The sequence below is a fragment of the Quercus lobata genome, chromosome 2 (assembly GCF_001633185.2).
Source record: "Quercus lobata isolate SW786 chromosome 2, ValleyOak3.0 Primary Assembly, whole genome shotgun sequence".
Taxonomy (NCBI): Eukaryota; Viridiplantae; Streptophyta; class Magnoliopsida; order Fagales; family Fagaceae; genus Quercus; species Quercus lobata.
Genome location: NC_044905.1, coordinates 82936165 through 82952283, shown reverse-complemented (window position 1 = coordinate 82952283; position 16119 = coordinate 82936165).

Sequence of the window (16119 nt, the reverse complement as noted above, 5' to 3'; positions counted from 1 at the left end):
GGGAGGATTTGACCTAGCTATCCTCAAGGTAAACTTGAATCCACTATCAGAAAGAATCGAAGTTCATACAAAAGGACTTACAAGCACCCCCGCTCGACTTCCTAATGCTATCAACCAGTAGAACTTACTGACACGACCACGTGCAAGCTCCGAATCCATGGACTCCTTCTTTCTTTGGATTCCCACCAGCTACAAGCACCCCCGCTTGTGTATTCTTTAAGCTTTAATGGCAGCAACTGTTTTGATCATCAAGGTTTAGAGAATATCTCTTCCTTGAAAACCCTAAGTTTGTGTAAAGGAAAGCTCCTCTAGATCTCACAAGAGATTTACACAAACCGCAATATGAGCAACACTAAAACGTGGCTAGGGTTTGCCTTTTATACTTAGGACAAATAATAAATCTTAAAAACGTTTTAAAACAACTAGGGCTGAGTTGGAAAATTCTGTAGAAAAGCAATCTGCCCGAGCTTCGATCAGTCGAGCCTAAGCTTCGATCGGTCGAGCCTAAGCTTCGATCAGTCGAGCCTAAGCTTCGATCAGTCGAGCCTAAGCTTCGATCGGTCGAGCCTAAGCTTCGATCGATCGAGCCAGGCCGAAAGCCACACTGCTTTCTGCTTTACACTCGATTCCAACTTTACATTGACATACAACTTTGAGCTAGCTTTAAACACTTCTAAACACATTGTTTTGATCATGGTTTGCCAACATTACAAATTAGAGTTCTAAAATACATAACGTCCTAAACTTTAGAACCTAACAATCATAAATATAAAATGCTTACAAGTATTAGAGTCTAAAAAGTAATCAACAAATATAACTCAACTGTATCCATCCAAATTTCCAATTTTAATAAACACTCCCAATATCAATTACAATGACCTTGTAACACCATGTAAGCCACCCGCTTGCTTCAACACAACAATCCACCACAAATATAGAATGCTTACAAATATTGAAGTCTAAAAATTAATCAACAAATATAAATTAACCATATCCATCAAAATTTCAAAATTTAATAAACACTCCCAATATCAATTGCAATGACTTTATAACACCATGTAAGCCACCCACTTGCTCCAACACAACAATCCACCCAATACAATTATTATAATCACAAATATAGAATGCTTACATGTATTGAAGTCTAAAAATTAATCAACAAATATAACTCAACCATATCCATCCAAATTTCCAAATTTAATAAGCACTCCCAATGTCAATTGCAACAACCTTATAACACCATGCAAGCCACCTGCTTGCTCCAACACAACAATTCACCCAATACAATTATCATAATCACAAATATAGAATGCTTACAAGTATTGAAGTCCAAATTTTCATAAAACAATAAACACTCCTAATATGAATGTAAACCGCTTGCTCCAACTCAACAATCCACTCCAACACAATCATCAACATCTCAAGTACTAATTTTTAAGCAAAAATTACTTACTACGCTCAAGCCAAGCATGCACATTTCTAAAAATAAAAATTCCAAACTTATCACAATAAGTGAGTTGTTAACCTGCAAAATAAAAGAGGACACTTAAATGATGTGGAAGGCAAATAAGGGTGCCATTGCAAAAAAAAATTTAATGAGTCGGGACTTGGTACAATTAGGCAGAAAAATTAAAGACTACTTTGCAAATAATATTTGAAGTTTAATTGTATCCAAACTTTGTCATTTGGTACACATGAGAAAACTTACCCATTATGCCTAAATGTCACAGCTGAAACAAGTGCTCCAAATCAATTCCATATACAGTCACAACCACCTTTTATTGAATTCAATTAAAAAATCAAAACTAAAGCAAGCATACACACACACATTTATCTGTTGAATAATGATAACACATTGAAGATATAATTTTTAAGCAAAAATCCTCATCTAATGGAATAATCTCCATGTAGACATTAGAGGGCAGTGGCCTCTTTTTAAAAATTAATCTCAAGCTAGCTAAACCACAAAACCAATAACAAAAAAATAAAAAATAATAATAATAATAATAATAATAATAATAAAAAATTGAAATCTACAAATAAAAAAAAAAATACAAAATTTACAAACTTGTACGTAGACTTACAATCATTCGGCCCTTGATCCTCAGGTGTTTTTGCTCAAAAAGCCAAATATGAATAAGAGCTTTCTGTACCAATTTCCAACCAAAACAAAAAAAAAGAGCAAATATTAGCACAAAAACTCCATAACCCATTAAAGAAAAACCAAATCAAAGCATACCCATAAGCCAAAAACAAAGACTTACACTCTAAAAAAACTTGAACAACAAAAAATTTCCAACCAAAACAGAAAAGAGCACATATTAGCACATAAGCTCCATAACCCATTAAAGAAAAACCAAATCAAAGCATACCCATAAGCCAAAAACAAAGACTTACACTCTAAAGAAACTTGAACAACAAAAACTTTCCAACCAAAACAGAAAAGAGCAAAAATTAGCACATAAGCTCCATAACCCGTTAAAGAAAAACTAAATCAAAGCAAACCCATAAGCCAAAAACATAGACTTACACTCTAAAAAAACGGTGGGTTAGCGGTGGCTTGGGGTTGCTACAACGATGGCTAGGGGTGGCAAGGGAGGAGAGAAGATGTGTGGCGGCTTGAGGGAGAAGAGGTGTGGCTGCTTTGGAGATTAGAGAAGTGGGAGAAGAGAGACTATAGAACTAAGAGAACTGAGAGTGTGGGACATGAAGTGAACAAAATAAAAACAAAGTGGAGGAAAAAAAAAAGAAAAAGAAGAGAAGTGGGAGAGTGAACAAAAGAAAAGAAAGAAAAACAAAGTGACAAAAAAAAAAGAAAAAAGAAAAAAAAAAGAGGGAAAAAAGTGTGGGAAACAAAATGTTGGCAAAAGTTTGTGTGGAAAAGTCAAAAATGGGGGGCAAGAGTTTTTTTCATTTGCACTTTGCTGGAAAAAGTTTGGGCGGAAAAGTCAAAAATGGGGGCAAGAGTTTTTTTCTTTTGCACTTTGCTAGCAGTGTTCCTTAATACCTACAACAATGTTTTCTTAAAATGTCACTATAAACTAGAAAAACGCTACTAAAACTATACTTATTGTGGCATTTTTGAAAATGTTGCTATTGTTTTGAAAAACGTCGCTAAACGCTTACTCTTTAGCAGTGTTTTTAAGAAAGGTCACAGTATACCACTTATAACAGCGAATTTAAAAACATCGCTAAAAAAAACGCCACATAAACCCAAATTTCTTATTGTGTCATGTGTAGGGCACATGCATCATTTCGTGAGATGCTTAGTCGCAAGCTACTTGCGAAAACTCTTCTGTCTTCAATAGCTTGAGTCTTCACACACTCTCTCTCTCTATCACACAACCCTTACAATTAAATCCCACAATAAATACAAGGTATAATAGATTGAATAGAATTATAATTAAATTTGGCACGGAATAAAACCAACAAAACACATAGTTGTAAATTACAACTTTACACTACAGACTACTTCTTTCTTGGATTCTCAGCAAGTACAAGCACTCCCACTTGTATATCTTTAAGCTCTTGAAACAACAACTGAAACGATCATTAAGCTCTTGACATAATCTAGTTCTTGATAACCCTAAGTATGTGTGAAGGCAACCACCTTTTGATCTCACAAAATATTCACACACACAGCATAAGGAGCAACCTAAAACATGGCTAGGGTTTTCCCTTTTATACCTAGAGCAAAACATAAAACCCTACACATCAAACGAGCTTAAGTTGAGTTGGAAAATTCTACAGAAAAATGTTCCGCCTGAGTTTCGATCTGTCAAGTTTAATTCTCGATCGATCGAGTCAAGCAGATTTACACAGTAAATCTTGCAGCAACTCGATTCGAACTTTACATAAAAAGCATATACTTTGAGCAAGTCTAAATAAGACTAAAACCTTTTGATCATGGTTTGCCAACATTACAAAATGAAGTTCTAACACATTAGTTCCTAATTCCTTAGAACCTAACATTTTTTTAATCAATTTTGCTTCTAAAATTATCTTTTAATTTCCCTGGCTCTTGATTGATGTAGATATTTAAAAAAAAAAAAACAAAAAGATAATATCCACGTGAAAAGTAGATATAAAATAAATTATGTAAGAAAATCATTACTAAAAATAGATTAAATAAATCGATATAGGTATATATATATATATATAATTAAAACCAAAGTGAAAATTGAATTAAATATTTAATAGGATTTCAATTGTTATCAATTTTGTGTTATGTTTCCTATCTAAATTTTTAAAAATTTTATTTTAGGTGAGTTAATGTTGTACAAAAGTTGAAGAGAGTAATATGAATAAACCATCAAAAACCTGTGGAGGGCGAAAAGTAGATTAGATAATTAAAGCTTCTTTTAATCCAGTTACTATTCACTCACACAATTAATTTATAGAGATGGGATGCAAGGTCAACCTTTAAATACCCGTTATGTAACAAGAGATGATAGTCAGACCAAAAACTATATGCGAAATGGTAACAGTCAATAGGATGTAACCTGAAAATTTGCTAAGTGTTCGTCCTCTAGTTCTGTTTGAGGAAGAGGGTAGAATTAGATGGTTTTTCTCTCTTTTTGTGTCTCTCCTCATTTTTCACATCCACCTGATCCAGGTGCTTCTTGGCTTTATATAACTTAGCAAGGATGCATATGGATCTTACATTTGGAGGGTTGTGATCAAACTTTCTTGATACTTGTCCCATCAAGACCTTGTTAGAAAGTTTTTACACCAGAATGTGAGCTGTGAGGAACACTGTTCATGGCCTTTCTCCATTAATACGGCCAACTAAGTGGTTGAAGTGCATTTAATGCGGAGGGGATGACTGCCTTGTCCTTCTTTTTTCTTCTCTTCCTTGTTCAATTCCAAGTTACCTTTGTCCCCCGAGGATTGCACCGAGCTCCCTTCATTTGCGATTCTCAGCCTTTCCGAGGTTAAGTAGGAGCCCTCGGCATCTTCATCAACGACAACATCCCGAACTACTTATTAGTTAAATAAGTCCTCTCTGTAAAGTTCCATTTCTTGGAAATGCCCTTACTTTCTTTATTAACTGCTTTCGATCCTCGTCCCCTCACAAAACCAATAAAAAGAGAGCGAGAGTAAACTCATGTACATATAAAAAATAAAAAAACAACAAAGGAGAGAGAGAGTAAAACTCATTTAAAATACAGGGCTTAAAAAATTTGTAACTCTAAGATTAGATATAATTTGAACCCATATATATGTGTAATTGTGATTATTTTTAATTGTATCATGTATATCCACAAATTATACACTATTATATAAATAAAGTCAATCCATTAATTTTTGGTAATTCAACTTAGATTCATTAAAGAGTAATTCTAGAGATACAAACTTTTTTACAAAAATTTTTACAAATTGCTGATGTGGTGAATGATTATTGGTAAATGAAAAAGTGATTATTAATAGTAGAACTAAATGAAAATCAATAAAAAATTAGCCAGCTACATTAATATTTTGTAAAAATATTATAAAATAGTTTGTAACTTTAATATTACTCTTCATTGAAAAAAGAGATTAAATAAAAAAAATTAAAATAAAAAACCCATAAATCAAGGAAGGTATCAGCATAAGGAACCTCCCTGCTGCTGCAGCAAGCAAATTACAAACCTACCTACAAAACCAAAACATTAATTCTTAGTCAGTCAACCCATTCATTGCTTTGTCTAGGTATTATTATTATTTTTTTTTAAAGAAAGATTTGTCTAGGTATTAGATTGCAGTATAGCTAGCCAGAACACGTATAACAGGGATGTTGACTTTGCTAAACTAATGACTAATGATTGTGCTAATCAATAGGAGGACATGACAGTGCATCACAGAACACTGCCTACGTGATCATAAACATAGGCGTAGCCGGAGTGCAAGGAGGTGTGTTTGGTATTGTGGGATTGCTAAGATACACGTTGTATTCAGTTCTTGCAGATTCACGCCCTAGTAAGGACATCCTGTGTTTCTACTTTCTACCTAAGGGTCCATTTAGATTGAATTTATTGTTGCTGAAATTGAAAACTGAAAACTGAAAATTGCAAACACTGTAGCAAAATAATTTTTAAACATGTGAAACGTGTCGTGGACCCATGAACAGTATATGAACAGTGTTTTTGTCCCCTGTACAGTAAAATCACTGTTCACACACAGAGAAAAAAAAAAAAGGACTGAAAACGTTGTTGCAAAACGTAGACGCAGGATTAAATTGAATCCAAACAGGTACTTTATCTCAAAAAAAAAAAAAAAAAAAAAAAAAAAGGAGACACCCTGTGTTGACTGGTTGTTAATAATATGATATGATATAGCTACAGCAAGCAAAGCATATACTTGTAATTTTTTTTCATAATAAATAAAGTTCTACCTCTTCAAAAAAAATTCTAAATTTATACTTCAAAAAAAAAAAAAAAAAAAAAAAACTTCCATAAATAAATAAGTAAAACATGCTATATTTAGAATAAAAAAGAAATAAATAAATAAACTAACCGACAAACAAACAAACAAGGAAAAGATATAACATAAAAACTACGTTAACAATTGAAATTCAATTTTTCCATACAATTGTTATTTTTTGTTTCAAAACAAACTTATCTATCAAACTTACTCTAAAATTTCTCATGCACTTTAACTCAAAGTAGCGACAACTACAAAGCATTAGTACCAAATTTTGGAATCAGTTAGGAATCTCCAACATCTATCTTATTTGCAAGTATTTTGGTACTTGATAAATTTTGCATTATTATACTAAAATTTTCAATATTGTATGTACTATTCATTGTATCTTATTATATATATATATATATATATATTTTTTGTCATCATTAGATGAGTGTTTTCAATATTTAAAGGTCATGATTGGGAATTTAATAACCCAATTGAGTACTAACAATAAGAAAAATCAAACTGAAGCAATAGCGTGTAAACATTAAGAATTACTAGTGGTTATTTAAAGACGTCATCGTGATGATGTCATGTGTGAACATCTGACACACTAGTGGTTATGTTCCTATATATGTATAAGATCCAAGGAACATGGAGCCCTAAATATAATTGTTTCACCTTGAATAATTCATTGTTAATGCCTGGTTATTGAAAAGAAAAATATAATTGTTTCACGAATTGAATTGTAATTAAAAACAAACACTCGAAGGCACGATGCTTTATCATTTCAAAATAGAATGCTTATTCCTTTTTTTGTTTCTTATATTTATTTATTTTATTAAATATGTGCATTAGGGGGTGCACTGTGCACGTGTGAGGTAGGCTTGGAGAGTTTCTTTCCAGCCCAATCCGACTTTAATAAATTGAGAAATTCTTTAATCTTTATCTAACCCTAATAACCTTCAAATATGTAGTCATATAGAAGCACATGCATATAGGTCAAAGGAACAAGTTTGTGTTTCAAACAGGCAGGATTGATCCTAGTACATATTCCCATTGTATTGAAAAGTGAACTGAATTCTAATTTGAATATATCATTGAGAATTTAGCGCATGCACCTACTTGAATATATCACTCAGAAGTAGAGGCCAACACAGAAACCCAAGAGGGAATGAAGCTGTTTTTAGTACTACTAGCTCATAACTCATAGTGTACTACTAGTTCATATATAACTCATAGTATGGACTGTTACCCACCTAAGTCCCCCTCAGGGGGATTGAGAGCAGTTGAGCACCTTAGTTTACTGATAGTTTGGTTAAGGAGTGAAGCTCCTAACTCTTTACTAGCTTGCTTTCCTTCGCTTGTCCATGTGAGAGCGCCTTAAAAATGGAAGTGATAAATTGACCCAAACACAAAAAGCCCAATTATAATCAGCACAAGCAACTACGACTGTACCATCTTTCTTGTCATTTCCTTCTCAATTCTGCTATATGGACCAACCGATACATAAGAGGAAGGATCCAGCACATGGTATAATGAGGAGATGTTATAAATAATAATAATAATAATAATAATAACGAGGAGATGTGGATCCTAAGGTGGTCATTTCGTACTACTAATGGGCTCATTGAAGGCCCTTATGATGGGCTTGGAACACAAAGAGGACTAATAAACCCATGTCAAGTGCACCGTGCAATGATCAGTAACTCAAGGGAAAATTTAAATATCTGTTGAACCAATATTACATCAAAATATATTTTCGCCAACGAAAATTTTCGTCAAGAAAAGTTCAATTTTTCATCACCTAGGACTTTTGGCGACGAAATCTGCTTTTTGGTTATGAAATTCATTTTATTGCTAATACCCTGTCGCTAAAAGTATTGGTGAAGAAAAATTTCGTCACCAAAAGGTTTGATTAGTTAAAAAAAAAAAAACTTTTGGCGACGAAACGAAAATATTTCGTCACCAAATGTTTTCCTCACTAAATACACTATTTAGTGATGAAACTATTTCGTAGCCATATGTGCTTTATTTTATTAAATCATTTTTAGAGAAGAAAAATTTTGTCACTAAAACTATTTAAAAAAAAAATTTCAAGTCCATATATCGACAAAAACTTTCGTTGCCAAAAATATTTCTTAAAAATTTAGGCTACATTTAGCGACAAAAACATTTTTTTTTCTATATTTGGTGACAGAAAAATTTGTCCCTGTAAAGACCCGATTTGGTTACCTTAGCCCAAAAGATGGATGGGCTCAGGCCTAAAAAGCTCAAAACAATGAATTTGTAGAAAGTGAGTTGGAAAAACCGGGCTTTAAAGAGTTGGACAACAAATATAATGGATTCAGGAGACAGGAAAAGGAAGATAAACTGATTTAAGCTAAAGAAAATCATCCTTGGCACAGTCCAAGAAGATCAGTTCTTATATATATTTCTTTCAAGTGTGGTTACAAAGTCAGTTTTTGATGACTACAGTGTTTCTCTCTTGATTTCTCAATCCCCCTTTTCTCAAGGGTCTCTTACATTATATACCTCCCTTTGAATGATCTTAGCCCTCCATTTGTTGATCATCCAGGCCACTATCTGAGTGTTTGTCCCATCAGACACCCTTTTTGGCTCTTTATGAGTTGGGGTAGTCAAGGCAGCATTGTTCAGGGGTCTTCTCCACATAAATGCCGTCAGAAAGTTAGCTGCAGAGCATTCAATACAGTGGCAGCAACTTTCCCTTAGATATTTCCTAGCTCCCATCCTCCCTGTACGTTCATGATGCATGTCTTTATCAATAGAATCTCTTGGAACGTCACCCTAGATGTTTGGAGGTACATCTTAATCTTCGTTACGTTTAGCAGAGGGGGTATTCCCCCTCGGACAACCTCTCCCACTCTTTATAGTCACAATTTGCTCATAAAGTTCAAAGTATTATGCCTTCCTTGCTTTTGATCTATTCTCGGACCAAGGGGCTTCCTAGAACAAGACCCAATATACATTTGGGCCTGCGTCCCCACAATAGCCCCTCAAAAACTCTGATTATCACCTCCTATCCGAGGTGGAAAATGGGGTTTTGACATTTGAACAACAAGTCACACATGTTCCTTTGATTTCCACATGTGAGAATGATGCTTTGTGTGTCCCATAACTGTTCCTGATGCTTCGGAGCCCGTGATGTCTCATTAAATGCTCTAGGTGGCGTTATGTTCCCCGTATCCTATAGTGAGATATGGATCCTACGGTTGACTTTAATCCTTGAATTTTGAGTAGGATAACTTCCACTCAATTTCGCCTCCTATATAAGACCCCCGGTGGAATCATTTTTCCCATTTTACAAGTCTTCAAGCTCTCAAACTTTCAAGGTTTCCTGGATTTCTAAAGTCTTCGAGTCTTTTTCTTTAAGAAATCTAAACTTTTAAGAAGTACAAGAAGCAATACATGTGCTCATTCTCGTAAGTTTCTTCCTTTCTAGGTTCTTTTCTCTTCGGCCGGTCTCCTCGTCATTCCATTCTTTATTTCCTTTCTTTAAAAACTTCATCTATTTCCCCTTAGCCCACCTAGATGGGTAGATTTAAGCACCTTGTTGACATTGATGTCAGTATGGATGGTTTCAGGTCCAAGTACCACATTCCGCAGGGAGTAGCCTTGCGGTATTGTCCCCCAGACCAGATAGACTTTGATAGGAAAGAAGGGGAGGTTGACATTCCTATGATCACTTTTATAGAAGGAGGAATGACACTTCCCATGAGTAGGGTGACCCGAGACTACCTAATCAACCATAGGTTGTGTCGCCACTAGTGCGTCCCTAACCTGTTTAGAGTTTTAGGTTGTGTTGATGCTTTTAATGAGCAGATGAGTTTGGGGCTCACTTGGCACGATGTTGTCCACATGTACGAGTGTCACTAGCTCGCTAACTTAGGGTATTACCTCAAGTCCAGATCACCCGTTGTTAGGCTCATCTTTATGCCTCCCTAAATCCAATAAGGGTATGAAGGATGACTTCCTGATAGCCTCAGGGGCGTGGCATGATGGTTTTCACTACCCAGTCCGAGAGGGAGAGCCAGGTGGGGTATCCTAGGTTTAGGTCCCTTCTATTCTTTCTTTTTTCTTAAAGCATGAGCAGTTGCCCCTTGGCTTCATATTCCTTCACTCTTTTTGTATTCAGTTCACTTTCGATGGTGGTTTTGTTATACTGATTGGAGTTTTTCTCCTCAGATGTTTTTTGCAAACAAAAGGCACGTTGCCCCAAGACTCAGCCTTGTCAACGTTCCGGCTCTCAACAAGGTGCTGATGTCTGAGATCTTCGTGAGTGAAGACAGACAATTACGAGCTGTCCATCTGATTTTGGACTTTGAGCCCCTTTCAGACACATTTCAAGAAGTGGGCTACGCGATAAGAGCAGGCGACCCTCGATTAGCCCGAATTAATGTTTCATTGCCTAGTTTCCTAGCCCGAGAAGATCTCCCACCCCTCAAATTGCCCCTCTACCATTCTCCTTGCGAGGTAGTAGCTTTAAGAGAAGAGACAGCCTCCTCCTGCCAATCATTGAAGGCTAAGATACACCAATTTTACCTCAAGGAAGAAGGGGAGGCGCAAGAAAGGCCCGTGGAGCTTTCAGACTCTAAGGGTGAACTCAACAGATTCTCCACAGCTCACTCCCCCAGACTTATTATTGCCCAGGTGGATAGCAGCTCTGAGGAAGAGGAGAACATGGCCTTGAACCCTAGGAAGGGCCTGAAAGATATTCTCGCCGATAGGAACAAGGGCTTATCGTCAAAGCGAGCCCCAAAGGAGGCCCCGAAGACTCAACTCCCCCCTCCCCTTCTTCCTTCTCCACTCGAACTGTACCCTAATCCAAATTAGCAAAAGAAGAAAAGGAAAGAGACAGACATCGAGTTGGGGGAGATTGCTCCACCAAAGGGCCCGAAACAGTAGAAAATGACCAAGGATAGAGCACGGGAAACTTTGGTGGAGAGTAAGGAGGTCGAGCACTCGGCCAATGTATGCCAACTAGTTTGGAACCCCAAGCTAGAATTGGATGGCGCGGCATTACCCTAGAATTCTTTTATCAGGGAATTCCAAAGAGGCCATGCCTATCATGTGGTGGAGGCTTTGGAGCACCCCTTACTGCTTCCCAAGGACATGGACACCTTGAAGAAAGTGAGGCAGCACGAGCTCTTCCTGTCCCTAAAGAGGGACTTGGCCATGGCAACCCTAAGCACACTTCACTTATTTCTTTTACTACTCTTTTGCTTTATCTATAACATATCTCTGTGTTGCTTATATGTAGGCTATCCAGGAAGTTTTCGTGGTCCAAGAGTGGGTTAATGACGCTCGGAATGAAGCCAGGGTCGAGGCCAACCTCTGTATCGAGGCCAACAAGGCCTTGGGCGCGTCTAAACAGAAAAACAAGGAGCTTGCTAGTAAGCTGATTGAAGAGGATGATAGGCCAAAAACGTATTGACCCCTTGTGATGAATTAATTGATTAATAAGCCAAGTTTATTAATTAATCTAATTAACATGCAAACGCGTGGTAGCACAAACAAATCATCAATTAAACTAAGTGTAGCGGAAATTAAAATGACATGGTGATTTGTTTATGAATGGGGAAAACCAACATGGCAAAAACCTTACTGGTTGATTTTAAGGTCACCACTCCCAAAATTCCACTATTATCACAATAAGCAGTTACAAGTAAAGGAATCCTAGTACCTTATACCAACCTACAGTTGAATCCTTACCCCAATATCCAATTGGACTTGTTCTGTAGTGACAATTTCTTCTATTGATACATGACTCCCAGTACGTGATTAACCAATTGCGTAGATCCCAATATGCAACTTCAATCACCAATTGCATACAAGTAATAAGAAGCATGTGCATAAAGAGAGAAACGAAACAACACATGTAAGGATAGGTGAAAGAAATATACATCAACATATATAAAGAAGATAAGTACAATATATGTCAATAATGGTCGCAAGACCCATGTATAAGAATAAATGCATCTAAAATAGAGAAAAGAAAAAGATACAAATAATCCTCACTACATCCCTCAGATATCAACACTCCCCCTAACAAAAATGTCCTATGCTAACTCTCCCCCTAAGAATGACTACTCTTATATATCCAAAACTACTTCCCCTTTTTGTCACGAGTGACAAAGGGTAAGAGCGTTAAGTAAACATCTTATCGGTAAAGCTAGCATCTCCATCATCAACATCACCAGAAGCATCATCATCATCACCATCATCATCATCCTCATCCTCAGAATCAAAAGCCACTAGAGGAGGTGGAGGAGAATCCTTAGGAGCGAAGCCACCCATGACCGCCTGCTGCCGTGCAATACGGCTAACACGAACGTTCACCTGATATAGCTCTGTAGAGAGTGTATCAAGGCGAGCATCCATGCATTGAAGCTACGCCATGATTTCTCCGAGTGACACATCGCTCGTAGAAGAGGAGGGAGTGGATGTGGATGGAGTAGATCGAGATGGAGTTGAATGGGAGGGAGGAGCGGCTGACCCAAACTGCCTTGACCTAAACTGCGCCTCGCTACATTTAATGGTAGCGTAGTCTATGTCACACATGAAAGTGAAATGGTAGGACACTGGAAAGGGAACATAAAAATAGCGTAAGATCCTCGTGATAGCCGAAGGAAAGATGATCTTATCACGGGATGCCGAATCCCTATAGACATCTAGGATGGACAAAATAAAGTGAGAAGGAAAATATATGGTAGGATGCTCAAGAAGGGACAACAAAAATCAAGCACGAGGCTCTTTGATAGAGTTATAGTGAGAAAGAGGGTAAAGAACAAATTTCATAACCATGTTAAAAAACTGAGGAAGTTTTACAAAGTCCGAACAGTAAGTGAACTGACGCTCATCCAATCAGAAGGGCGCTCATAAAAAACGGATTTGAGCTCATCTTTGGACACAGTCCTTAAACGCTCACAACTAAGGTAGTCAGGAAACTCTACCCTAGGGACATGAAGCACATCCGCAACAAGCTGCGGTGTGACAGCAATGTTCGTACCTCGAACGCGAGTGTGAAAGAGAGGTACTGAAAAATCAAATCCATGCATGTTGGAGTAAAACTCCTGAATTAGCACGGATGGACAAGTGACCGAGATGTCACACAGTTACTCCCAACCATGACTGTGAATGACATCGGGTAGGTCAGTGTCGGCGAAGTCCGCCAGAATGACTTGGTGTTCAGAATGAATGTCTCGTCGAGAAAAGTTCTCCGAGAAGGCCTTACGGGCATCCTCATCATGGAACCGATTATGTGAAGAAGTAGGATTAGAGGAAGTGGATGCCCCAAAACGAAGAGGGTTTTGGGACGGAGTAGACTTATGTTTAGGTGCCATAGACACGACTAATGTAAACGAAAAGAAAGGGAGAGAGAGAGACAATTAGAAAAGTCCCAAGCAGTTCAAATATATCAAAATATATTGAAAAGAGAGTACGTATGCATGGGAAATGTATGAACATGTGACATGCAATATAAAAGGCATCATGGGATTAGCCCAATCCAATCTTACCAGCACACAATCAATTTGCACACATCTAAATGCATGATAATACAGTTATAATGCTTATGTGAGGAAATGTATGAGATTTTAAACTCATTTAAGCAGAAACCTATCCCAAAATTTCAACAAAAACTCATCAATTTTGAAAAACTCTAAAATTTTCAAAAACCCCAAAAACCTAGGTTTCAAAACATGAAATGCATGTAAATGAGAGATTCGAAGCTTACCAAGTGAAGAAAAACTTGTAAAAGCTTGAAGAAACCTTGAGGAAGAAGTTTGGAGTGAGTGAGAGAGTTTTAGGAGGTGAAAAGATGAAGCTATTAAGAGAGAGATCGAGAGGAATGAAAACCGAATCGCATAGAACCTATATATAGAGGTTTAGTAAATCTCGATAGATAAAGGTGTCGAGAGGTCTCGAGACATTTGTCGAGCCAAGTGTCGAGAAAACAAAACATCGACAAATGCAGCTATCGAGGACCCGTCGAGGGACAAATCAACAAAAGGCTAAAGGAAGCTCAATCGATCCACCAGCTGTCAAGAAGCTATCGTGGATCCAGAAGAAATGTCGATCAATCCACCTAGCTGTTGAGAAGCTATCGAGATTGCGATAAGAGGAAGATGAAAAGCTCGATAGATAGCCAGGTGTCGAGGAGGTGTCAAGAAGCTGTCGAGATTGCTTAAAAATAGTTTTTCAAGAAGGGAAAAACACAAATATGAATGCAATCAAGCATGCAACTCAACCAAGGATCCAAACAGCATTTTAAGTTCTCAAAATCATCTTTCAACAACAATTTTAAGCACATAGATCCCAAAAACACACACACACACACACACACACACACTAAACAAGTCTAACCAATTTTATATTTCAAAAACAAGTTAAGACAGTTTAGTGAGCATACATTAATACATGTAAACCTTGTGATGGCCAAATCCCATTATACCTGCACATGTATCAAGAGTAGCAAAGAATATTGCATGTTGTGTGTGAAAAACATCGCAAGATTGCATAAGTGTATACATGTTATGATGATTTAAGATAAGAGAAAATCACTTTAACTCACACACAATCATAACTATTTGATGGAGACTATCACCTTCGAGATACATCCTATAACTCCCTCATCTCCTAGAATACACGCTTGCAATCATATTTAAAGTATTTTGATTTTTTTGCTTTTTAATTTTTAATTTTTTTCTTTGCATATTTTTCCTTTTAAGAAAACCATGCATGGACATATAAGAGAGAAAAAAGAAATACCCAATGATGTTAAGCATTTGACATTCCAATTTTGCCATGCCGAAGCACACAAATGTCATTAACATTGCACTTTTGCTATGCCGAAGCATACAAATACCATTTCATGATTGGCAGGCAATAGTGGTGAGATGGTTATTTATGCATTTCTCTTAGGATTTTCTAGTCCTTCCCGTCAAAAAGAGTGATATAAGTGTTAAGTACAAGAGATTACTTAATTTTACTCATCACAAACAAGAGTCATAAAACTCACTTGCTTAGTTGTGCATAAAGATGCTCATCTAAACTACAAGAGATACAAAGTTTAGAAAATTTTGTTTCAATGACCATCGAAGGTACAGAAGTACCAATGTACACAAAACACATATTGTTTTTGTATTTTTCTGATTTTTCAATTTTTTTATTTTTTTTATTTTTATCTAAAAATAAATAAATAAAACTGAAAACAAACAAAAACATGTTAAACAAAGCAAAGCATAAAAACTAGACTGACTCAAAATAAAAGCAAAACACACAAGTTATGCAAAAACAAAAACACAAAGAGAGAGAAGAAAGTGATAGAATCACTAGGAGCCTTTTTCCTTCCACACCTTAGAAGAACCTTTCCTTTGATTAAACCCTTGAATTAGGGGTGAGGGGGAAGAATTGAAACCGTTCAAGTTCGAAAGGAACATGAGGGCTTTGAGAAGATCTCCAAGGGGAGCAAGAGAGGATTGAAGCTGATTCTGGTTTCCAGATGCTATCATGCCATTGCTCTGTTGAGTGGCTAACCACTTATAACAATTTGGTTAAGTATGACCGGCAACTCCACAGTGATGACAGAGATGCTGCTTCTTTTGTTTAGGCTTTTGAGAGTTAGCCTTCTTAGCCCTAGGATTTTTAGCTTCCTTCTTATCTTGCTTAGGGGGTGCTCCTAAGATAGATTTACCTTTGTCTATGTTCTCA